Genomic DNA, 24,087 nt, shown 5'->3' with positions numbered 1-24,087 from the left:
CTGGCACCCATGGGCAGCCCCGGGAGCAGCAGGGGGGGCTTGGAGGAAGGAAGCCCCCCCTGCTCCCATCTTGGCAAGGCCCCCCTGGAGGGAAACGCGGTGCCGGCCCTCCTCCCTCCCGGCCTGCTCAGGTGCCCCCCGGGTGGCTTGGGGGCAGGGGGGTCTTACCCCTTACCCCTCCCCCGCTGGCCTCTGCCCTCGGGTTCCCCCACTTCCCCTCCCCCTTCCCCCCCTCCTTCCTCTTATCTCCCCGCACCCCTTTCTCCTCCCTATCTCCCCTCCCCCATCTCCCCCTCCCCTTTCCCTCCTCCCCCTCCTCCCATCTTCCCCCCTCCCTCCCCTCACGCTCCCCCCCGCCTCCCGCGCGCCCGCGCGCCGCTGCCCGGGCGGCCCCTGATTGGCGGGGCGGTGTCACGTGACCCTCTGTTATTTCCTGTGTGTTTGGGAGAATGGAGAGAAGCAGCCCCGAGCGGAGCCGCGCCGGGGCCGAGGAGCGCGGCGGCCTCAGCCCCTGCCCCTGCCCCTGCGGCCGGGGGGCCCCGCGCTGAGCCCCGGCCGGGGAAGGGAGCCCGGCCCGAGCCCGCCAGCCTGCGAGCGAGGAGCGAGCCTGTGAGGGAGCGAGTGAGTGAGTGAGCGAGCTGACTGGAGGGAGCGCGAGCGAGCGGGCGAGCGCCCGCCGGGGGAGGAGGGACGGGAGGAGGGACGGCCGGCCGGGGGGGGGGGGAGGGAGGCCGGGAGGCGCGGCCTCGAGCGAGCCCGAGCGAGCGCCCAGGTAACCGCGGCCCCGCCCCGCCCCGCCCGCCGCCGCCGCTGCGCCCCTGCCCCGCTCGCTCCCGCTCCCTGCCCTGCCCCCTGCCCGGTGTGCCCCCCCCCGCGGCGCGGGGACGGGGTCGTCCCGACCCATGCGGACCGGGCCGGGCCCTCCCCCCTCGGCCGGCCGAGCCCGGGCCGCTCACTTCCTGGGTTGGGCCGCTCCGAGCCCCTCCCCCGGGGGAGGGGGCCGGCTGGACTCGCGGAGCACGTGGCTGCCTTGGGGGCCCCGGGGCCGTGTTTACATGGGCCAGCCGGTCCGCGGGTGGGCCGGGGGCGAGGGGGGGGGCGGGCGCCCCCCGAGCCGTAGAAGCGCCAGGGCATGTTTGTCATCCCCACGCACTCCCCGTAGCGCTTCAAGGTCACGTTTGTAAAGCACTTTACACACGCAGGCTCTGGCTGCGCGTGCTCCGCTCACCTGCCCGCAAGCGCCTACTGTGTGCCGGGCCGTCCGGGAGCGCCCAGCCTGGCCTACGGGGAGAGGAGCCTGGGGCGGCCCCTGGTGGCGCGTGGGGCCTCGGGGAGCCGGCGGGCAGGGTTCTGGGGGGTCCCGATGGAGTGCCCCCGGAAGGGGGGGAGCACCCTGGCAGTGCCAGGCTAGATACGTCACCAACAGGCACCTCTGTATCCGCAGATGGGTCTGAGTGAGCCCAGATCACCAGCCGAGGACTCTTGGGCACAGTCAGGATGAATACATCTGTGGGCTCCCATCCGTACTTTGACTTGCCCCTAAGATGAAAGGGTAGGCCTAGACAGAAGCCCCTCATATCCCCCCAGGCTGAACCCTGTGCTGGCATTCTCTGTAGTGTGTGTGCATCCCTGTGTACATGCGTGTACATGTGTGTTCTCACGTGACCACATGTGTTCCTATGGTTCTTCTCTGATAAAGGCTCTTCTTGTGCTCCCTTTTCACATAAGAGCTGAGGATCCCCAAATTGGCATGACTTTGCCAAGGTCACGGGGCAGGGATCAGAGAAGGCGGCAGGACGACTCTGTTTACTTTCTGCCTGGTTTTTCCTCCCAAGAAGGACAGCTCAAAGCTAGGAAAGAGTAGGAGAGCCTTCTGGAGCTTCGGGTCCCCAGGCCCAGAGGGGTGTCTGGGGGGCAGGTCAAAGAGCTGTGACCGAAGTCATTGAGGAGCCCTGGAAAGACGAACTGGAGAGGGGTACAAAGGGAAGAGGGGCTCATAAGGTCAAAGATCAGATGACCTCTGAGGTCATCTTGTCGAAACCCCCTTTTCTCGAGTGGAAGCCAGGTCCTCTGACTCCAGGTTCAGCAGCTCTATGCCATGCTGGGTCTTCAGACTCTGATGGCTGAGGGTGGCCCCAGGTCCCAGGAAACTTCTAGAATATTAGATTCCAAGGGGGAGGATGGAGATGGAGATTCCCTAAGAGGCAGCCAGCCAGAACCTCCCTGTCACCAGGTGGGCCAGGGCTGGGGACATGCCCACTTTGCTGGCAGCTGCCCGAGAAGGGGGTGGGACTGGCTCCCTGTCACTGTCAGCTCAGAGGCCCAGTGATCCTTTAACACTAAGAGCCTGCTCTTCTCCCTGTGCTCCAAAGGGATTTGCAAAAATACATGCCCATTCTTGAGTGATAATTGGCCCTTTTGGCTTCATTTGGGGGGCCTGTGGAGGCAGGTATCTCAGCATCTCTAAGCCCCGGTTTTTCCTCATTTGTAAAATGGGAATGATATTTAGTGCTACCTGAGGCAGCTGTTGGGCAGCTGACATTTCTATAGCACCTACTGAGCAATTTACAGTTGTTATCTCATTGGACCCTTACCTCAAAGGGAGGAGGGAGGTACTATTATTATTACCCCAGTTTACAGGCCAGGAGACTGAGGCTGATGGAAGTGCCCTGACTCCAGTTAGTGTCTGCTTGAGTAAATCAAGCTTGCTCTGCTCTTTCTCCCCAACTGTAAGGACCCTTTGAGCTCTGCTCCTTTAGGATTCCCCTGACTTGCATTTTTTGTCATTTTATTTGTGTGTGTGCTTCAATACTGGGCAGGTTGGGCCAAAATTCAGCATTACCTTGCCTGCAGTTGGAAAGCCTGTGTTTGCCCCATGGCAGCTGGTGGATGGCCCTAAGGAAGAGGGGGGCCTCTAGCATCCTGTATTCTTGTGATTGATCACTTTCCGAGAGTGTTTGGCTGTTTTAGGCCAGGCCCAATGGGAAGAGTCTTTGGTTTTCCCAGAGCACTTTCTGCTCTGGCTTTTGGAAGCTGAATTTGATACACAATTTGAAGGGCTGCAGTTGGCCTGCTTGGGAATGGAGCCAGCAAAGGGAGTGTGTGTGTGGGGCGAAAGAAGTTTGGGGCTCTGGGGTTTTAAAAATTAAGCCATCATTTCCCATTATAGCCCCCTCTGTTGTTGGGGGACCCATCGTCACATGGGCATCGTCTGCAGTGTACTGCACCCATCGCTTCCCCTGGAAAGAATCTGGGGACCCTCTTCTGTGAGCATGCTGCTGTCACAGAGGTTTGCTTATCCTGCAGCATCTCTTATGGGACATTACCCACCCAGGGGTGCTTCAGCGCTCACTGCACCTGATTTATCCCCTTCTGAGGGCCTGACGAGTACTCGAGGAAGTACCTGAAGGAAACCAAGCAGTGTGTGTGTCGGGAGATGGGGCGTCCATGCTTTCAGAGCAACCTCATGATAAGTGTTGGGCACATGTGGGACGTACAGCTTATGGCCCAGCACGTGGATCACCAGACTGGACCGGCAAACCGAGGGGCAGCTCTGGAGAGATTTGTCACATCTGTGTTTGGGATTAAAATCTCTGATGTGTGACCACAATTCTAGGGTTTGTCTGGCATTCGAGGGCAGCAGGGCTGGTAATCATTGGACTATGCAGAGGGCAGGAAGACAGCCTCAGCCTGCCTCCTGGCACATTCTGGCTGTGGGGTCCCCATCTGTAAAAGGGAATACTCTCCCCCAGCTCCCCTGGGGTCATCTGTCAGCTCTGTCCAAATGCCAGCCCTCTCCAGCCCTCTGCTGTCTGGTGGACATCCTGTGCACCCTGGCCTCCGCACACACCTCTCTTCAGGCTGCCAGCATTCCTGAGACTTTCTGCCTTCAGGGAGCTTCCGTTCCATGTGCCCCCCCCCCCCCCCAGGACAGAATGTGCACAGAATCATGGCAAGGGGAGGGGCTCCTGACAGATGGAGGGATGGATCAGGAAAGACGTCTTCCGGGAAATGACACTTGGGGTTCTGAGAGGTGTGAGTGTAGCGGGGGAGCATTCCAGGAATAGGGAAAAGCTCGGGGCTTGAATTTGGGGGGTCTCCAAACAACAAGTCGACTCATTTGCTGGGGGAGTAGTAGAATCTGCCTGGCATGGTAGTGGAAGCGGACTGTGAAGGGCTTTAAATGCCTTAAGAGTTTGCATTTCATCCTAAAGACAGTTGGGAACTCCTGGAGTTTTGTGAGCAGGAAGGGGTATGTATGGTCAGGCCCGGAAGACTCGTTGGGCCGCCACGTGGTGAGTGGATTGGAGAAGGCCAGGACCTTGAGACAGGCCAGAGGCAATTCAGCAGGCATTGCCACCCACACAGACCCTGGGAGTCAGTTGGTAGTAGAGAGAAAGGGGGTTGGAAGGGGCATTGACAGACCTTGGCAAACGATGGGCTACAAGGGATGAGAGAGAGTCAGGACAGCTGGGAGGGATGGGAGGGGGGCACCCTTGGGGGAGAAGGAGTTCTGGGTTTGAGGCGCCTGCCCCACAGGCAGTAAGTTGTGGGACTGTGTGGAGAGGGGAGAGAAAAGGGCATGATCCCAGAGTGGGGCGTGCGTGAAGGTCCTGCGACGGGAGCCAAAGATAGGTCAGATCGGAAGGGTGATGCCAGTCACTAACCCTACTATGTGCCAGGCACCGTGCTAAATGCTGGGGATCGGAAAAGAGGCAAAAACCAGTCCCTGCCTTCAAGGAGCTTATAGTCTAAGGAGAAGACAAAGCAGGTTGTAAAGTGGTACCTTTACTCTTCTCTGGTGTCCAGTCCCCTTCCAATACGACTGTCCTCAGTGGGACCCCCATCACCGCTTCCTTGGACCATCGACACCAGCAGCCAATTTGATCCCAAAGCACGGATCTGGCCTTATCTCTCGACTCCTTGAGAAGCTTCCATGGCTCGGCTTGTGTGCAGGATAAAATACCAGCTCTCCCCTGTTCCCCTGGAGCCAGATTTTGAGGGGCTTTAGATGCCAATCCACCCAGGCTGATGACTCATTGCTCAGGCCATGGATTGCCCCTCCCCCCACCCTGCTGCAGCATTTGGAACTCGCATCCCCCACCAAGGCTTTGGGAGACTTCAGGAGCTCTTGGTGGTTTCTTGAGTTGTTAAGGCGGCCCCCCCCCCCCCCCCCGCACCAACCCCTCCCTCCGTCCAGGAGGATCTAAGCACCTTGGTGAGAGGGGCTGGCCCCTTCTCCTTGTGCTTGTAACATGGAACAGGGCTTAGCCCATAGCAGGCCTTTATTAAAGGCTCATTGGGGTGGTCAGTTGGACTGAATGATAAATACCCATGGCACTGGCTTCCCTATACTTGTTGGGACGATCCCACAAAATGTCAGGTAAAGCCCTTTGCCAGGCTCGCCCATCATCACGCGCTCTCATGGTGTTCCTCCAGGCCCTCGGCTGAGAGCAGAGACCTTCCTTGGGAGGAACCTTTAGCCTGTTGCTGATTCTCCTTTGCAGTCCTTTTCCCTGGTTCCGCATCTGAATTATGAAGTGGTGGTTTTTCTGGGTTGTTTCTGGTTGTTTAAGCGTTTGTGTCTGTGCTTGGCTGTGTCGGCAGTCCTGGAGAGGGGCATGCAATTGGGCCAACACTTTTATGGCTTATTGTAAGAGATTGCAGAGTTTCCAGAAACCGTGTGTGTGTTTCAAAAGCTCTGCTAAGGTCATGAGTTTAAGTTCATTTGTATCCATGGGAAGGGAGGGCTGCCAGATTGATAGGGATTGGGGGGGGGCGTGTCTTTAGCTCTGTCACTGCCTGCTGCTGTCATTTGGGGGCGAGTCACTTCATCTCCTTCTGCTCCCTCATCTCTACAGCCAGGGCTTGGATTGGGCCATCCTTAGAGTCTCTTCCTGGCTCCAGTTCTCTAAGAGCTTAGATAGTTTTTTTTTTTCCTTTCAGAATAGCTGCGTTGCCCTAGAAGCCAAGAAATCTCCAGTGAAACGATTCCTGCCTCAGTCCCTTTCTTCTGACCGAAGGCCTCTGGGAGTGAGGGTGGTTTATTTGGAGCTTGGGTAGTCTTTGGTGACCCAGTTAAGGCTGCTGCTAATGTAGGGTTTGGGGATCCCATATCTACCTGCCGGCTGGGGCAGCTTTTTCTTACAAATGATAGGTTATTTTGAAAGTTCTCTAAGTACTTTGGATACTTCTCAGAGGCTGAAGTTTTGCTTAAGTGTGTAGGGAAGTGTTCTTCTCATGAGCGTACTAAATGGGGAGATTTGAAAATGGAGTGTGGGCCATCAGAAAGCAGGGCCTGCTGTTGGGTGTGGGGGAGTCAGCCAGGTCCTGCTGGCTTGTGAAGGCCCCATACAGGGAGGTGACCCTCTTTGCCTGATACAGGCTCTTGACAAAGCATCATTAACTTTCGTTCCAATTAGATTTCGGTTTTAAATAATGTGTGTGTGGGGGGGGGCAATTGGGGTTAAGTGACTTGCCCAGGGTCACACAGCTAGTAAGTGTGAAGTGTCTGAGGCCGGATTTGAACTCAGGTCCTCCTGAATTCAGGGCTGGTGCTCTAACCACTGCGCCGCCTAGCTGCCCCCGGTTTTAAATAATTTTAAACATCCAATTTGAATAATTTTTGGAGGGTCTAACTTTTATAATCCTTTGCCTGCTCTTTAGAGGAGGAACATTCCTCTGCCTTTCAGGATACCTGAGTGGGTGTGGGGGGGTGGGGGCCACAGCTCCAGAGGGACTTGTTCTAGTCTCAGCTAGCTAGCCCAGGGCCAGTCACTTAAGCAGGCTGTATCCCCAGAGTGAGGGCATTGGATCAGGACAGGTGTTCTTAACCTGGACCTGGAATAGACTGGAGAAACTTGGATGGGGAAAAGGTTACATCTTTATTTCAGTGCGGCTGGTTTTTCTTTGTGATCCTGTGTAAAACATTCTTAAAGGGGGTCCAGCTTCTGCAGACTGACCGCCCAAAGGAAGTTCAGAACCCGAGGACTGGATGCTCTTTCCCATCTCCTCACCCCAGCCTCTCTAGCCTTTTAAGATCCCTTGGAGCCCTGACAGCCTTCAGTTGTGTCAGTTACTCTCATCCAAACTCTGGCTCCCTTGACACCCACCCCCAGCTGTGACTTGTCCAAGGTCAAGTAGGTTGGCTGCATTGCCCAGCCCCTAGAGCAAAGGCTTGGGCCTGGGCTAGCACACCCTAAACCGCAGCCTCTCAAATTCCCTTTTCTTCTTTCAGACATAGCTCTGGGGCTCTCGTGCAGACCGATAGACAGTTTCTTGTTCTTACGCTGGTCCAAAGGGTTAACAGCTACCTTATTTCACTGGTTTTATTCTCCCAGTTGGGCTGATGCTACCCAAGGGTGATAACCATCCGTCTGTTTAGATTCACCTAAAAAGATACATTTCTGAGCAGCCGCCCTGTCTTGGCTCTGTGCTCGGAACCCCTTGTTGGCTTCAGAGATGGGGAGATCAGGACTTGCCTGCAGCCTAGCAGGAGGACCCAGGGCAAGTCTCTCATTGGGTTTCCATGACACCCTGGTGGAGAAGGGTTATTATCTTCGCATTATAGATGAGGGAACTGAGGCAGGCAAGGAGGGTAAGTGACCTGGCTGGTCTGTGCTGTGACTCTTCCCGAGTCCTGAGCTCTATCTGCTGCGCCATCTACTGGGCTAGAAAAGAACCCTAGTTTGGGGTTTCTGATTCTCCAACTTTTTGGTTCTTTGCCACTTTGGAAAAGTCACCTCTCTTGATCCTGGTCTCCTCACGTATAGAGAAAGCACCTTGCCGCTCTGGACCAAGGCAGGCATTTCTTCAGCACATACTGTGTGCGGACCCCTGGCCTTGGCCCTGAGGGGCCGTCTGATTACAGATGAGCAGACCTGGCTGAGCTGCTTTGCTTTGCTATAGCTGTGACAAAGACTCCTGCACTGCCGGCCTCCCAGGGCAGCCCATGGTTTTTATCCCATCTGAACGGTCAGACTTCAAACACATGCATCCCTGGTGAGTTGCAGGCTTCCAGTGTGCTTGGCATTTCTGGGAACAGGATAGCACTCATAGATGTCATCTTCTCCTCCTCCCAAACTGTGGTGGTGTTTTGGTTTTTTTAAACATTTGGGGGAAGAATATGTGCAAGTTGTCCATTTCAAATGGGAGCCGTAGAAGAGAAGGTTCTCATGGCAACGTTTGACTTGCCCACTTTGCCCATAGAGTAGGGAGTATTTTTGATTACGAGTGAGCCTGTTTAAAGCCCTTCAGGATATACAGTAAGCGCAGTGTGGGCGAGAGAAAGTTCTCATAGCAACGCTCACTTTCTAGAGTTCCTAAATTTAAAAATTAAAATGAGCTTTAAGCACCAAAACAAAGGGTGATTTGAAACATTTGATTGAATTGGTAGGGTTTTGCTGTGCCCTTTCTGGAAAAAACCTAATTCTTGCAAGGACTAATGGGGAGGTGCTGAACCGAGTACCCTTTGGAACGAGACCTTGCTTTTGAGACGATGCCCACGGGTTTGCTTGAAGCCAGACTGCTATGACTACCGGCATGTTGGTGCTACGTATGGCTTTGGGGTCTTCATTTTTGGAGATGGTTGGGAGAAAATGCCCTTGTTTCAGAGACAGCTGCCCTTGGGGTCCACTGGGTTGGGCTCAAGATCTGCCTCTGACCCAAGCACGGTGGGCTGGAGTGTCTGAGCAAATAAGCCCTGGGAAGCCCAGGCAGTGTCCTCCGTACCAGTGAAGTCACAGGTCCTGCATGGAGCAGGGGAAGTGGCAGGAACACTTCCCCCCTCTTAGGCTTCTGTCCCTATCACACCTTGCCTTGTTTGATCTTCATGAGAGAAATCTCCCAACCCACCCTCTGGAGAGCAGGCACTCTTTTTGTTGGCTTCTTCGTTTGTTTTTATTCTTCCTCTCTCCCTAGGTGAAACAGAAGGCCTTGTCCACAGTAGGAACTAAGAAGAAGTGTTGGTTTGGACTGTTTCCTTTTTCTCTTAAATTTCTTTTGGCTTTTTCCATTAAAAACATTTTTTTAAAAGGTTACACTATTCTAAATTCTGCCTTTTGTTCTTCTGTCACATTCATTTCCAGATAGAGCTCTCTTCCCTTTTCCTCTGCTCCATGAGCAGGGCTTGTAACAGGCTGCAAAAAAAGTCGAAGAGCCCATCACTTGTGCCCAGCAGTACTGGGCATCCTTCTTCACCTGTGCCCAAGGAAGAATGGAGGCAGAGTCTTTTTCAGGGCTGAGCTTGGTCATTATCATTGTGGCATTCCTTTGGGGTTTCTTCTCTGTAGGACTCAAGTCTGTGTGTGTATTCTCTTCCTGGTTCTGCAGCTTTTGTTTGCCATCAGTTCATACAAACCTTCCAGTGTTTTTCTTATTTGGGGATCATGGGATCCTAACTTTGGCAATGGAAGGAACCTCTGAGGCTGTCTGGTCCAGACCCCACATTCTGTAAATGAGGCTATGCAAGGCCATAGCCATGCAGTGACTTGTCCAAGATGACAAGTCTGTCTAAGAACTAGGAGATGAACCCAAACCCCGCACTGGTTTTTTTAAAAGTTCTTTTCTGACTAACAAGCATTTAGCTTTTCTCCCTCTGTCCCCCTTGGGGAAAAAGAGAAAATCCTTCTAGCAAATCTGCATGATCAAATAAAATGAATCCGTCGCCTCTGTCAGGCCTCCCTTAGAAATGTAGTGGGTCGTGGCATTATCAGAGGTCTGCAGTCTTTCCTAGTTGTTTCTCTTGACAGTGTGCTGGTACTGTTGCTAGATTTGTTCTGCTCACTGCACATCAGTTCATATAGATCTTCCTTGTTTCCCAGAAACTCTTTTTCATAAATTCTGGCAGCAATTCCATTACGGTATTTACCATTACGTTTATGCGTCTTTCCTCATTGGATGGTCTTCACCTCTGCTTCCCTCAGTTGCCACTTCTTTGCCACTGCAAAAGGAGCTGCTGTAATAATCGTATCTTTGGGGTGTGTGGGCCTAATAGTGGGATCATTGCTTCAAGGGGTATTCACAGTTGGGTTTCCAGACTGGCTGAACCAATTCATAGCTTTACCAACAGTGCTCTAATGTTTTGTCCTACCTCCCTCCCTCCATTCATCTTTGCCATTCTGGGTGTGGGGTAGAACCTCAGGGATTCTCTAATTTGTATACCTCTTGATTATTGACGAAAACATTCTTTCATGTAACTGGATAGTTTGAATTTCTTCCTTTGAAAACCACCTGTTCTTATCCTTTGACCATGTAGCAGTTGTGGAATGGCTTTGACATATTTAAATTATTTTATATCTTGGAAAATGAGACTTTTTTTTTGAGACCTTTAATCAAAGAAACTTTATGTAAAGATTTTTTTCTCACTTTTTGTTTCCCAATTTTAGCTGCATTGGTTTTGTTTGTGCAAATATTTCTTAATTTTATGTAATCTAAAGTATCCATTTTATCTTCGAATCATCTCTAGCCCTTGTTTGGCTGTGGACTCTTCTTGCCTACCCTAAAATCCAAAAGGAAATTTCTTCTTTGTTCCTCTATTTGTTTGATGTGACCTTTTATGTTTGAGGTATTTGCCCGTTTGAAACATATCTTGGTATGTGATGTGAGGTGTTAGTCTAAATCTAATTTCTGTTAGAATGCTTTCAGGTTTTCTGGTAGTTTTTGTTGAGACCCCTGTAGTTGGGACCTTTGGGTTTATTGAAAACCTAGCCCCACCCCCACCCCAAAGTTTGGCAAAGTCAGTCAACACATCCATCCAGTGCAGCAGCGGTCAGCTTTGTGTCCCAGCTGTAGGCCTCCCCTCCACCCTGCAGAGAAGTCCAAGAGGTGATACTCAGGGTTTGTTTTTTGGTGTGACCATTTCTCAAGAGAGTGGCCAGCCTGTATTTCCAGTTTGTTGCTACCACAAAAAGTGCCACCATGAGTGTTTGGATCTATGTGGGACCTCTTTTGGATCTCCAAGTGGAAGGGTGTGGAGATCTTAGAAGTGTTTTTAACACAGTTCCAGTTTGTGCTTTCACCAGGGGTGTCCAATTGGGGAATGGCTTTTGGCCATTGGGATCATGAGCCCCTTGAGCGCACACAGTCTTGCTTCCTTCGGTATCCCCAGTGTTTAGCACAGGGCTTAGGACATAGTAGGCTCTTTCTTTCTTTCTTTCTTTTTGGTGGGGCATTGAGGGTTAAGTGACTTGCCCCAGGTCACACAGCTAGTACTTGTCAAGTGTCTGAGGCTGGATTTGAACTCAGGTCCTCCTGAATCCAGGGCCAGTGCTTTATCCACTGTGCCACCTAGCTGCCCCCTCTTAGTAGGCTCTTAATAAATGTTTACCTACTAAAATATTAGTGTCCATTCCCTCTCTATATCTTGGATACAGGAAGGACCCTTAGAGATACTTGATGCAAAATCTTTTTTTCTCCGATCAAGTTTTCCTTATCCTACCTACTTAGATTGCTTGTGTTTGTGCAAAAGCTTTTCAGTTTCATGAACTGAGATGATGTATTTTATCTCTTGTGCTTAGGATTTATCCCCCTAGCCATAGGTAAGAAAGATACCTAACCTGATCCTCTTAGAATTTTCTTTATGATTTGATCTTGACTGGAATTCTTTTAGATTAATGGGGTCCATAATTTGCTTAATTCCATTGAAAACATTCCCCTGCCACTTGGCATAGCGATGTGCATGCATCCTCTCATCTAGATGGGTGGGTAATGCTGACAGGCCCACACCTCCCCATCGACTCATGCTGAGGAACCAGCAGATTGTGCAGGTGTGAGGATTCTCATTTTACAGATGAAGAAACTGAGGCTCAGGGGGTGTCTAAGGCTGCCCCAGAGTAGGTTCTCATCGAGTTTTTTCTTCACTCTGGGACTAGCTTCTTTCCACTCTACCAGTGTTGCTTGTTTTGTATATATGAAGGAGATAGGGAGAATTGAAACAATCAGGCAGAGAAATCTGTTTCTCCCCTTCTCTCCCTCCCTTTCCTGCTTCCCTGCACCTGAATAATTTAATCAAACGCAGATCGTGTTTCCCTCAAATGCCCAGACCTTGTCTTCCCTCCTGTGCTTAATGGAGACCTGGCTGCAAGGCGAGGCACTGGGGGTTTCAAGTCTCTGGCACTGCTGCTGCGTTGCCTAGGGCCCCAGCCCGAGGGTGTAGGGTCTGATGCTGAAGGAGTGACTGCTCTTTGGGTGAGAATCTGGGTGAACAACACCTTAGCGGGTGCGTCCTGGCTGCGGGAGAGACTAAGCAGTCATTTGTTCAGACCTTGCTGCTGCCATTGGGGAGATCCTTCCCAAGGTGGCACTACACGAGATGGAGCTCTGTGGGTTCAGAAAGTATAACTTTTTGGGTCATTTTTCTCTCCCCCATTCCCAAAACAAAACCCAAAACAGCCACCCTGTCATGTACTCTTTATTTTAAGAATTTATAAACGTTGAGTTTTTACAGATTTTTCTGCTCCCAGATTGCAGTTGTGGGATTGGGGATGGTCCAAAGCCAATATATAATGGAGCGCACCAATTGAGATTGGTCTGCTTCAGGCAATCACCTGTTTGTTGAGCGGCTTCTCTGTATGCAAGGCAATATCCAAGTCAAAGTAGGGAATCAGTAGCCTTCCAGCTCTGGCTAGGGCTTTGTGGAAGAGAGGAAAGGCATCTGGAGAGGAGTGGTGGTAAAAGATCCAGATGGGAGGGGAATTCTCCCATCACTGGCAGAAGACCCCCTTATTTCCTTTTTTAAATGGTTGTTTCCTTTTGTTTTTAAGCACCTTCATTTCTCCCCATCCCCCCACCCCCCAGCCTCACATCACTTTGAACAAAGAGGGGGAAAGAAGGGTCCAGTCTGTCTCCCTAAAGGGCGAGTCCCACCAGAGGACAGTGCCCCACGTGTGCCTTCTTGGGGCCCAACTGCAGCAGCACAATGACACCAAGATCCTTTTTGTTTTGTTCTTTCCATGAACACCGTTGGTGTTGTCACTGTGATGGGTGTTCTGCGTTTTCCTGGTGCTGCTCACACTCCCATTGTGTCTGTTGACAGACATTCTCTGCTTCCCCATGTTCTTCATATCTATCATTTCTTACTGAGCACTGACATGCCCTTGTGTTCACATTTGGATGAGCCATTCCCTAATCAATGGGTATCTTTGTTTCCTTTTTTTTTTTTTTTTTTTTTTTTTTGCTACTCTAGAAAGTCCCATTTGGGTTCTGTTGGCTAATTTTCAGAGGGAAGGCAGAGCCTCGGATGGTTTTCTTTCCCATGATCGTTAAGTGTTTGTAACTCTAATTTGGGAACCGTTTATGTCCTCTGACAGTCTATTGGTATGAGCCAGCAGGAAGGCAGGCCCTTTTCCCCCTTCTCCATCACCTTATTATTTAATAAAGAGACTGTTGGACATAAAGATGAGATGCGTAAATGTATCTGACCCCAGTATGGTTTCCCTAGGGTGGGCCCATGCCCTCTCTTCCTTTCTGCCAGTGAGGAAATGATCATCGTGGCATACAATTTGTCCCTTGCCGCCCAGGAGGGAGTGTTGGTGCTGGTCCGAAAGCCACCCCGCCTTCTCGTCATGAGGAGGGCCGGAGCCTGGATCGCATGGACGATGATGAATCTGCAGTGTTCACGTGCCTGTGAATTGGAAGGGATCGAGAGAGACCAGGAAATGCCCAAGGCTGTTGGGATGAGTGTGTGGCCCAGCAGAAAGAACACTGCCAGGGCAGCTCGGTGGCACAGTGGATAGAGCACCGGCCCTGAATTCAGGAGGACCTGAGTTCAAATGTGACCTCAGACCCTTAGCACTTACTAGCTGTGTGACCCTGGGCAAGTCACTTAACCCCAATTGCCTCACTAAAATTTAAAATAAATAAAAAATTAATTAAAAAGAGAACACTGCCCCCAGTCCCAGCACTGCCTTCTCCCCACAGGCTCTCCCTTGGCATCACTGTCCCTTGGCTTCCTCCTCTCTCCATGACCATGTGGCCGCTCTAGGAGGCCTCTGAGGGCCCTTGTAGCTGGGGCACTTTGGTCTTAGGCCTAAAGTCGAGGTGGAGATGGAGGCCAAGACCTCATTCTGCAGACGAAGAAAGGGAGAGGTTTGGCATGTGTGCCAGATCAGAACCTGAGATGGAGCGGTCTCCCCCGCTCTCCCGTGATGTGTCCACTCGGTCTAAGCCTTTCTTCCAGTGTTGCAGTGGTCTCCTGATCCATCTCCTCATGTCTCCAGTTCATCACCCACCCAGCTGCCCAAAGCACCGGACCCGTGGTCCTGCTCATCAGCACCTGCCAGATCATTGGCAAGCTCCTCGTCTCCAGCATGTTTCCCAGCATTACTCCCCTCTCTGCCCCTCGCCGTATGGTGAAAATGTCGTCCTTGCTGCTGCTCTTACATGCCCCTTCATCTCCCACTCCCACACCTTCTGCACAGCCTTTCCTCGGTGCCTCTGAGGCCTCTGTCCTCATCTCTGCCTTGTGCCGTCCCTCCTTTCCTTGGAAGCAACACAAGGCCTTCTCGGGTCCTCGGCTCCCCTGTTACCTAGAATTTCCTCTGTGTGTGTACATTCGAGGGGCTGGAAGACAATCCAACCCCTTTTGTCCTTCCGTTGGATTCTGGGCAGTAGACCTTTCCTCGATGAATGATCCACTAGACCTTTTTGAGTGGATCAGAGGTCTCTTCGAGGAGACTTTGCAGTGGTGTGTGGCTTGGTGCCCCCCTGCCCAATGGCATCTGCAAATGGAAACATCTGGAGCATCTGCCCGCTCACCGGGAAGCCCTCTTCTGCTTGGACTCAGCCCTGTGTGAGCACCATCACAGTGGACACCCCCTGGCCTGGGGTGATTTCTGGGCTCTCTTACAAGGAAGCTTAAAGGATTGTGATGTGTAGTTAGGGTCCTGAGCAGCACGTTGCTCTACCGAGTCGGATGTTTTTCTACAATGGCCAAGCCAGTACAGTGAGATCTCCTGGGTGTCAGGTATTCGAGTCCATGACTTGATGATCCCAATGTTGTCAGTTACAGAATCTGGCTTAGGTTAGACAGCTTGCCCCTTTATCAAGGATGCCCATGGCATGTGGGCAGGAGTATGCCATCATTTCTCTTGATGGTCAGGTAGGTTTTTCCTGCTTTGATGATGACCCCAACCTTCTCTAAGAAGCAAAGATCCATCTGGTTTTTTTGTTTTGTTTTGTTTTGTTTTTTTGCAGGGCAATGGGGGTTAAGTGAGTTGCCCAGGGTCACACAGCTAGTAAGTGTCAAGTGTCTGAGTCCAGATTTGAACTCGAGTCCTCCTGAATCCAGGGCCAGTGCTTTATCCACTGAGTCACCTAGCTGCCCCAGATCCATCTTTTTAATAGCAGTATTTCTACTGGGGTTGTATGACTCCAAGACAGGGAACACCACTGTCTAAGAAGGCTCAAAAATGAGTATCTATAGAGGGTAATGAACAGATGCTGTAAGAGATAGCAAGGAAATGTGTGGCAGAAGAAGAAAATGGTCTGGTGACCCAGAAGCGTGAAGAAACGGGAGGTGAACAAGCCCCGGCCCAATCACTTTCCTTTGAAACCATCAAGAGAAATGGCAGAGGCCTCCAGCAGGTTGGATGGGTGCTCCATGGCACACTTTGGGAGGAGCTCACTACAAGTCTCAGAGGACAGGAACCACTTAGATGGGTAGGGTTGTAGAACCGTTGGAGAGTTGTTTCTGAATGGGAGAGACCGTATGGACGGAGGAATGAATCAAGCCAACGAGACAGAGACCCAGGTTCGGGTTAACCCGTTGGGACATAATGGGTTCAGTCACTGCTCAGCTGCTTAATCTCAGTGCCCGAGGTGGCTTGCTTCATGAATGTTGACTGCTTGGAGTTGAAGAAAAAAATGCCAACTTGTACTAGTAGAAGGAGCTCCTCCCCAAGACCTTCCCAGGTTACTGAAGTCCCAGGTCTAGTCTCTCTACTCCCTTATTTGGATTGTGGGGGTTTGTTTGTTTTGTTTTCTTGGTGAGGCAGTTGGGGTTAAGCGACTTGCCCAGGGTCACACAGCTAGCAAGTGTCAAGTGTCTGAAGCCAGATTTGAACTCAGGTCCTCCTGAATCCAGGGCTGGTGCTTTATCCACTGCGCCACCTAGCTGTTCTGTCTACCCCCTTATTTGAAGATGTTTTACATGCAGTCTATATCATCTCCCCTGAAAAGACTAGAAGCCCCTTGAGGGCAAGAGCTGTTTTATTTTGACTGTGCTCCTAGGGCCTGGCACATAGTAGGTGCTTCTAGTTGTTTCTGTTTTCCCCAATTCCTCCTGCCCTTAATTGGACTTTTCTTGGCCAAGATATTGGAGTTGTTTGCCATTTCCTTCTCCAGCTTATTTTGATAAATGGAGAAACTGAGGCAGAGTTCTATGACTTTGCCCAGGGTTACATAGCTCAGAAGTGTCTGCGGTTGGATTTAAACTCGTGTCTTCCTGCTGCCAGCTGAGCCACCCAGTTGCCCCTGTTGCGAGGTCCTCAGATGATGAGCACAATGTCTGGGCTATACTTGGAAGCCTTTCCAGGGTGGTAAGCAGACCAGCTAGGAGTCGCACTCCCTAGGATAGCCAGCCTTCCAGAAGCCTGGGCCACCTCCTGCTGAAGGGCAGAGACTGATTTCTCACCAGGCAGGTGGCGTGTCTGGCTCGGAGGCAGCAGCCGTTTCCTTACACAGATTGCCTCTTGGACGGGAGTTGGTGACATAAGGCTGGTGTTGAGTAAAGTCCCCCCTTGAGACTGCAGTGGAGTCCCACGCTTGGCTGAACTTCCATGGGCGCCCTTCCCCCCCAGCCCCCTGATTTGTTCAAAGGGCCTCGGGCGAGGAGAGGCTCAGAGGCTCCCCTTAAGATTCCCCTTTAAATGCCTGCCTAGATACCATGAGGAATTGGAACAGGGAGTTTCTGGAGAAGGCTGAGGGAAAGGTTGGACTTGAGCCTCCCCATGTCTCCAGGCCTTTTGGGTTCAGGATCTAATTTTAGCTGGCGTGCTAGAGGCTTCCCTAGTTCTGATTGGCGCGCAGGTGCCTGGCACAGGCTTGTGAGGGAAGGGCAGGTGGCTGCCTGCAGTGCCATGAGCTTGGATTCTTTTCTAGACTTCTTGCATACAGGGAGAAATAAAACCATTCCTGCCCTATTTGTGTGCCCTTATTGACTGAGGGACCATGGGGAGTCACTCTGAACTGCTCTCAGCCTTGATTTCCCCATTTGCAAAAAGGAAAGAATATTAGCATCTCCCCTTGTCGGGAGGCTCAGATGAAATTCCATCATTGTTAATTGCTTGTGGGAAGTGCCTGTTGGGTGGTATAGAAGAGGGGCCCAGACTTAGATCGAGGAGGGGAGGGATGACCCCATCTGGCCCAGCCTGCTCTTCCCACGTGGCCCCCTCTCTGGTATGTGGCTCTTCCTAGTTAGGGGCACCTGTCATCTCCATTTTGTTTTGTTTTGTTTTGTTTTTCGGGGCAATGGGGGTTAAGTGACTTGCCCAAGGTCACACAGCTAGTAAGTGTCTAGTGTCTGAGACTGGATTTGAATTCAGGAACTCCTGAATCCAGGGCCGGTGCTTTATCCACTGCGCCACCTAGCCGCCCGTCATCTCCATTTTGAATGGGAGCTCTGGGCATGCTTTCCCCAGCCCTAGGAAAGTGACTGACTCAGGTACTCTCATCTTGGCTGTTGCCCCATGCTTTAGTGACCCCCAAAGACATCATCACCCTAATGGAGAGAACAGAGGCCTCCCAGCTCACAGGGTGTGTGCCACCTTGCTCCTCATACCTGCCTTAGGGTATCGCTGTGTTCACTTTAGAAAATGAATGGCCAGTGTCTTGTCCTGACTTCATCGAGGCAAAAGAAGAAATTAGTTTCTTGTGCATTGTGGGAAGTGTGGCACTCTCTTCCCGGGAAGTGTTCATGTTCTTGGTGGGGGGAGGCAAGAGGTTGCTGCAGGATCCCTCAGTGCTCCTGCCCTCAAATTGAAAGATGACTCTAATAAGAAACAGCAGCACCACCATGAGCCCACATGGAAGGGCTTGGATGTGTGTGCAGACACTTACTGCTGCCGCCTCTAGGAGAAATAGTCAATCAACACACATTGATTGAACACCCCGTGGGTCCAGGCACCGTGCTAGACGCCGGGAGTACCAGTGCCAAGAGCGAGGCAGTCTCTTCTCAGGGAGTTTACCTTCTGAGATGGGAGGGGAGGAGTGTGTACATTTTCAGTGTAAATATAGACAGCGGTAACTTTGCAATGAATAAGTACAATTCAGTTTAGGAGGGAGGGCCCGGCAGTTCAGGGCATTGGGAGGGGAAACTTCACGAGGAATGAAGAAGTCCTAAAGTGGGACCAGGCCAGGGTTTTGGTTCACTCTGCAGTGATTTGCTGCCTCCCCAAGGTCACACACAGCAGGATCTAGGTTAGAACTCTGGCCTCCTGATTTCTTTCTATCGCCTGGATCCTTTTTGTTTGCCCTCATTTCATTCCAGGAAAGCTCTGAGGGGCAAAGGAGAAAGAAGCCTGTGGGAAGATTCCAGGCATTTAGGAACAGCTGGTCAGTAGGACCTGGGGGTGCGGGGGGTCAGTATTGAGTACTTACCTTCTAGTGAGGCTTGGGAGGAGAACGCACTAGGGGTGGGAGGCCAGGAGCTGTGGCCAGAAAGAAGCTGGGGGCCTCAGGAGGCCTGTCTTGGGGAAATCTGAGCAAATCCTGGGGAATCGATGAGCTGAAACATCTTCTGGGGGGGACAGTTGGGCATTATGGGAGCCAGCTGTAGGAGAGACTGGCGAGGGAGAAGGGGTCGGTGCAGCAGGCGGCTCACACCAGAAAGTGACATCCCCTTAGCATCAGTTCCCTGAAGCTACCCATTGGGCGAAGTGGGGGCAGGGCTAGGGAATGCTAGGCCCCAGGACTCTGTCAGCCCCCGGAGGGCAGTACACTAGCCTGTGTTCAGAGCCAAGGGCTGATGTCCCTGCATCCAGACACGTTTGGATTTCTCCTGTGACCTTGGGTAAGCTGCTTCTGTGATCTCTTTACCTGACAGCAGTAAGCAATGAGGAGACAGCGTGGAGATTGGGGGCAGCAGGAGTGTGTCAGAAGGCTGGGTGGGCAGAGGAGAGAATGGGCCGTGGCCAGAAGGAAGGCCTGGAATGGCATTTGGAGGCAGTCCTGGCAGCGCAGTGGTCAGAAGTGCCCAGATGCGGCCACGACCCTAGAAGCGAGCCACCTTCCCACTGGCAGAGGGGAGCTCTCTCCCTCTGCTGGGTTTCCTTCTGAGTTGGCTTGGGAGCAGGAAAAGGAGGGGAGCCTGCCTCTCATTTAGGTTTAAGGAGCACTTAAAATAGGGGCTTGTTTGGGCTAAACAAAGACAATTTCTCGTCGTTAGCTGTTGGCATATGGCATGGAGACGGTGCTGCTTCTAAGGCAAGAAACAGACGCCTGCCCCAGAGCCACGGAGAATGCCACAGAGAGCTCCCACGGCAGGAAGTTGGGCTGCCAACGGCATCACAGGTACCCCTCTGGTGAGCCTTAGGCAAATCTGAGTCACATTCTGGTGGAAATGACCCCAAAGTAAAGAAATCACACAAGTCCATCGGACATTGTTCTTTCCTTTTTAAAGGGGAGGATGCTGAGACTTGGGAATGAAGGGGAGGGCGGTGGGCCCAGGTCACAGGGGCGAGCAGAGTGGCCTCTGACAATGCCCAGGCTGGGGGCTTGCTGGCTTCTGATCGCTTTGAGAATCACTGTAGTCTTTCCCGCTTTCTACAGCCTGTGATCTTGTGCTGGGGCCATCGCTCCAGTTTTTGTGGAGAGCAACGAAGGGAAGATTCCCATTGCAGGTTAGCGTCCAATAGCCTTGCAACAAAGGTGTTGGTCTGGAGCCACTTTAAGAGGACCTGGTTCTGCCTGCCCCTTACCTAGGCCCAGCTGCCCTGCTGCACACTGCACACATCAGCTGCGGCTCCATGCGAGTTGGAAGGTAACATAAACTAGTACAGATTCCCACCAATGTGGAGTATGTCACCGCTAAAAGGGACTTTGGAAGGCAGGTCGTCAAACCTCCTCGCTTTGTAGATGTGGCCCAAAGAGGGCTCCACGTGATGAAATGCTCATTATTGTTGTCGTGATAGTTATGTTTAGAGGAGAAGTGTCTGGCAGCCCAAGGAGGACTGTTGGGAGGCTCCCAGAGCCCTCAGGCCCTTCATTGAAGAAGGCCACAGGAGGAGGAATAGGGCCATGGCATCTGTCTACTTTGCTTTCTTTCTTTTTTTCCCTTCTTTCACCCTATTCCTCTTTTTTGGGGGGTGGGGCAGTGAGGGTTAAGTGACTTGCCCAAGGTCACACAGCTAGTAAGTGTCAAGTGTCTAAGGCCAGATTTGAACTCAGGTCCTCCTGAATTCCGGGCCGGTGCTTTATTCACTGCACCACTGAGCTGCCCCCTACTTCGCTTTCTTTAAACCGTGTCAGACTTTCAGTACAACTTTGCCTTCCTGGAAGGCAGAGCTTCATCTTTCTAGGCATCCTGGGCCCCTTTTCTCAGCCCACGTTTTTAAATGCATAGGATTGCAAAAGAAACCAAAAGTTCCCTTCGTTTTTTGTTTTTGTTTTTGTTTTTAGTGAGGCAATTGGGGTTACGTGACTTGCCCAGGGTCACACAGCTAGTAAATGTTAAGTGTCTGCAGCCGGATTTGAACCCAGGTACTCCTGACTCCAGGGCCGGTACTCTATCCACTGCGCCACCTAGCTGCCCCAGTTCCCTTCGTTTTATTGTCCAAGTTCACAGAAAACTCTCCATGGGACCCCAGGTTAGGAGTCTCTGTTACGGTGATTTGTGCTGGGGGGGGGGGGGAGCAGGGGAAGTTTGTTCATGGCTCCCTCCTTGTGTTTGATCTTCCCGGGCTCTGGGCTTGGTCGAGCAGTTGGGACCTAATAAAAGACTAGGGTATTGGCACTATTGACAGGATTGATTTCCCCAGAACCAGGGGGCCTCCCTCAGTGTGCTCTGGGCAGCCACTTGCCGAGATGCCATCTGGGCTTCCCTGGGCTCCCACTGTGCCCCTCAGTCCTGCTGTTAATCCTCTCCTCTTAACCTGATCCAGGGCCCAGAAGAACAGTCCCAAAAAGTTGTGGCTGGATCACAACTCCTTGTACTTTCTGTTTACAAATGGGGGGTGGGGAGAGGGAGGGGGACGAGAACTGTGTTTATTACCCGTCTTTGCTTCTGGGTGACAAGAGGAATCTGCCTGGTGGTTCTCAGGGCATTGGGTCTAAAGAGCAGAGGGAAATGGGACTCCCCCTCAGAGTGGCCCTAGCTTTCTGGGCACAGTCAAGGGGCACGGTGCTTGGGCAGTTTGTTGTGTTCATTCATTCAGCAGCCAGTGAAACCTGCGTCTCTTAAATGCTGAGGGTAAAGAAGTTACCTCAGTCACTTTCCTCCAGGAAGTTACAGTTTAACTGCCTTTCTCTCTGTGGATGGACTGAAGTCTTAGAACCCTCCTTCTACTGTTCTGGGTAAGGTTCTCTTATTTGGAATTTGTTTCCTTTGTGCCCAGCAGCAGCTGCAGCCCCTTTGCTTTTCTTGGTGGGGGATCTGTGTGTTCTCTTATTTCTCCAGGCACAAGTGGTCTTGTGTAGGCATGAGTAAGGTCAGGGAGGTCACAGGTTTGTACTGTTGAATGGGTCAGTCTGGGAGATGTCGGATATAAGGGAGCTGGGCAGCCCAGGCTTTGGTAGTAGATTGGCAGATAGACCTGGATTTGTGGGAAATTGTTTGCCTGTCCTTTGAGACTTGGGTCGCTTTGGTCATTGTTTCACATCATTTCTGGATAGTGTCTGCTCACTATTGTGGCTAGAGGGGCTTCTGGTCTACCTCCCCCCACTCCACCCCACCTCCCTTTAGAAAGCTTCCTTTTCCTTCCTGCTTTGGGCAAGTGTTGGGAAAGCCAGCAGGGAGCAGAATTCTCCTGAGGCCAAGCTTCCAAAGCCCATGTGACACCTCTTAGCATCTGGCTGTCCTCTTTGAGGCTTAGGTCATAATGGGCCTTGGGAGAAGGTTTGCATTTTTCTCTACCCACATGCAGGTATTTCCAGGAATTTAATATGCACATTGAGAGCCTGGAAATGAGCATCCTTCAACCAATGTGCACTTTGGAAACCTGTTCTCTGAAAATGTGTCTGGAATTCCATTAGGCAGCTCCTGTGTAGTTGAGGAGGGAGGCCCAGGAAGCCAGGCTTCTCTTGGGCTGGGTGCTTCTGCGTGGGACATGGAGGCCCGGGGCAGTGAGGATCTAATGCTGCTGCTCTGAGGCTTGGCCACCCACCTCTCCAGACACACCCTCGCCACTTGTCCTTTGGTTTTCCAGTATAGTTAGCCAATCATAGAAGGGACCGCAGTGCCCTCATTGTGAAGGTGGGCACTGAAACCCAAAGAGGTAACGTGGTCCCAGAAGAGATCTGGCTGCTGACCATGGCTGAGGTCAGTGGGTCACACTGGGAAGCTCCGTGGCCTTCCGGGATCTCATTTTCTTCTCTGATTTAGAAAATTGTAGGAGCGGAGGGCGAGTTGGGGAAGGTGGCATGCCTTTTGGCCAGAGTAAAGGTGGAGGAGATGAGATATTTGTTAGATGCCCGTTTCTGCTGGCAGATAGTAGAGGCCCTCCCTCTTCTGGAGCCGGAGTGTTGCCCGTCTTTCCCTGCTCTTCCTAATACAATAAATTGAATTGCACTCTAGTTGAGTAGGGCGGGAGGGTTTTCTGGTTATTACTTCTCCTAAATCTCTTGGGAAGGACAGCAAGTGGCTGGTGGATGATGTTAGGCCTTGCCCTTTTGTTGCCACCCTATTTATGTTCTTTATTAATGTCGTGACTTGGTGGGTTTGGGCAGGATCCGCAGTTTTACATGTGGAGATGTCCTAGGCTAGCCTGCTTCAAACCCTCAGATGAATTGTGTCCCAAAGAGTTTATTTTTGAAAGTTGGTCTAGTTTGCCGCAAGAAGGCTGCTCACATGGCTTCTCCCTCCATGCTGGGCTCTCATTTCTCAGAAATTAATCATCCCCACAATATTCTTCCCGTGCCTGCATAGCCAGCCATACGGAGAGAACCCCATAAACTGTAAAAAGGTCCATTGGCTTTTATCTGGAGTGGACGAGACCCACAGAATTGGAGCTCAGCTCTTTGCTTCTGTGACAGCTTGACCTATGATGTTGGTAGCTCCAATAAAATCAAGTCCAAGGGGCTCGGCTGACTGCATTTCTCATTGCCTTCTCCTAGCAGGCCAAGGACAGGTTGAAAATCTGTTTGTCTGAGGCATGGCTGCCTCCTTGCTTTCTTTGCTGGAGGTTGATGGGGCAGTCGTGGACATTTTTACAAAGCGTTATTTGGTTTGGACTTCACCTCCACACGGGACTTGGGCTTTGGTTCATGGAGGCTTCAGAGGAGTTTGCAGGAGGGGCAACTAGAAGGAGATGGGCATTTATTTAGAGCCTGCTGGGTGCCGCTCAACACTGGTACAGACATCTTATTTAATCCTCCCAGCAGCCCTGGCAGGCAGAGTGAGGTTAAAGTGACTTGCCTGGGGTCACTCAGCTGGTAAGTGAACGAGGTCGGATTTGAACTTGGGTCTTCTGGATGATGGGCCCCTCACTCCTATGTTCCTAAGTTCTTTACCTATTCTTGGATAGGCTTAAGTTCTGTGGTTGAGACTTAGAATGTGAAGAAGAGTCTTCTATCCCTCTAGAAGTCTCTTGATCATCTTGTGCTTTGAAAAATACCAACCTTTTAGGAACAGAGACTGATCGAGAAGGAGCTCCTGAGACGACCTCTAACGTCTAGGTCAGACCTCCTCTCGGTTCATTTTCGTGGTGGAGGGAACTGAGACTGAAAAGGGCCAGTGACCCGAGTTCGTGTAAATCCAGTGCTCTTGCACTGTACCCACCGCCCTCCAATGGGCTGTGTACTTCTTCTGTCTGTATTCTGTGTTGTCTGTGTGCCTGTGGGTCTCCCCCCTCAGCCAGGAGGAGCTGAGCTCTGGGAGGGCCGGGGTCCTGGGTGTGGTCCGGGGCAGGCCCAGTACCCGGCACCAGCCTGCACCTA

At 51.8% G+C, this 24,087-nt stretch overlaps 1 protein-coding gene across 1 annotated transcript in view; it reads left to right on the top strand.

Moving 5' to 3' along the window:
• The first annotated feature begins 454 nt into the window (after positions 1-454).
• The window catches only part of TCF20 (transcription factor 20), a 92,077-nt gene continuing 68,444 nt past the window's right edge, over positions 455-24,087 (top strand). The window contains 1 exon segment of the mRNA XM_043966321.1: positions 455-621. The gene's annotated coding sequence lies outside the window, so the exon portion shown is untranslated.

This window comes from Dromiciops gliroides, chromosome 5, assembly GCF_019393635.1.
Source record: "Dromiciops gliroides isolate mDroGli1 chromosome 5, mDroGli1.pri, whole genome shotgun sequence".
Taxonomy (NCBI): domain Eukaryota; kingdom Metazoa; phylum Chordata; class Mammalia; order Microbiotheria; family Microbiotheriidae; genus Dromiciops; species Dromiciops gliroides.
Note: the sequence above shows the minus strand (reverse complement) of the source record. Positions and strands in the feature narration are given on the sequence as shown.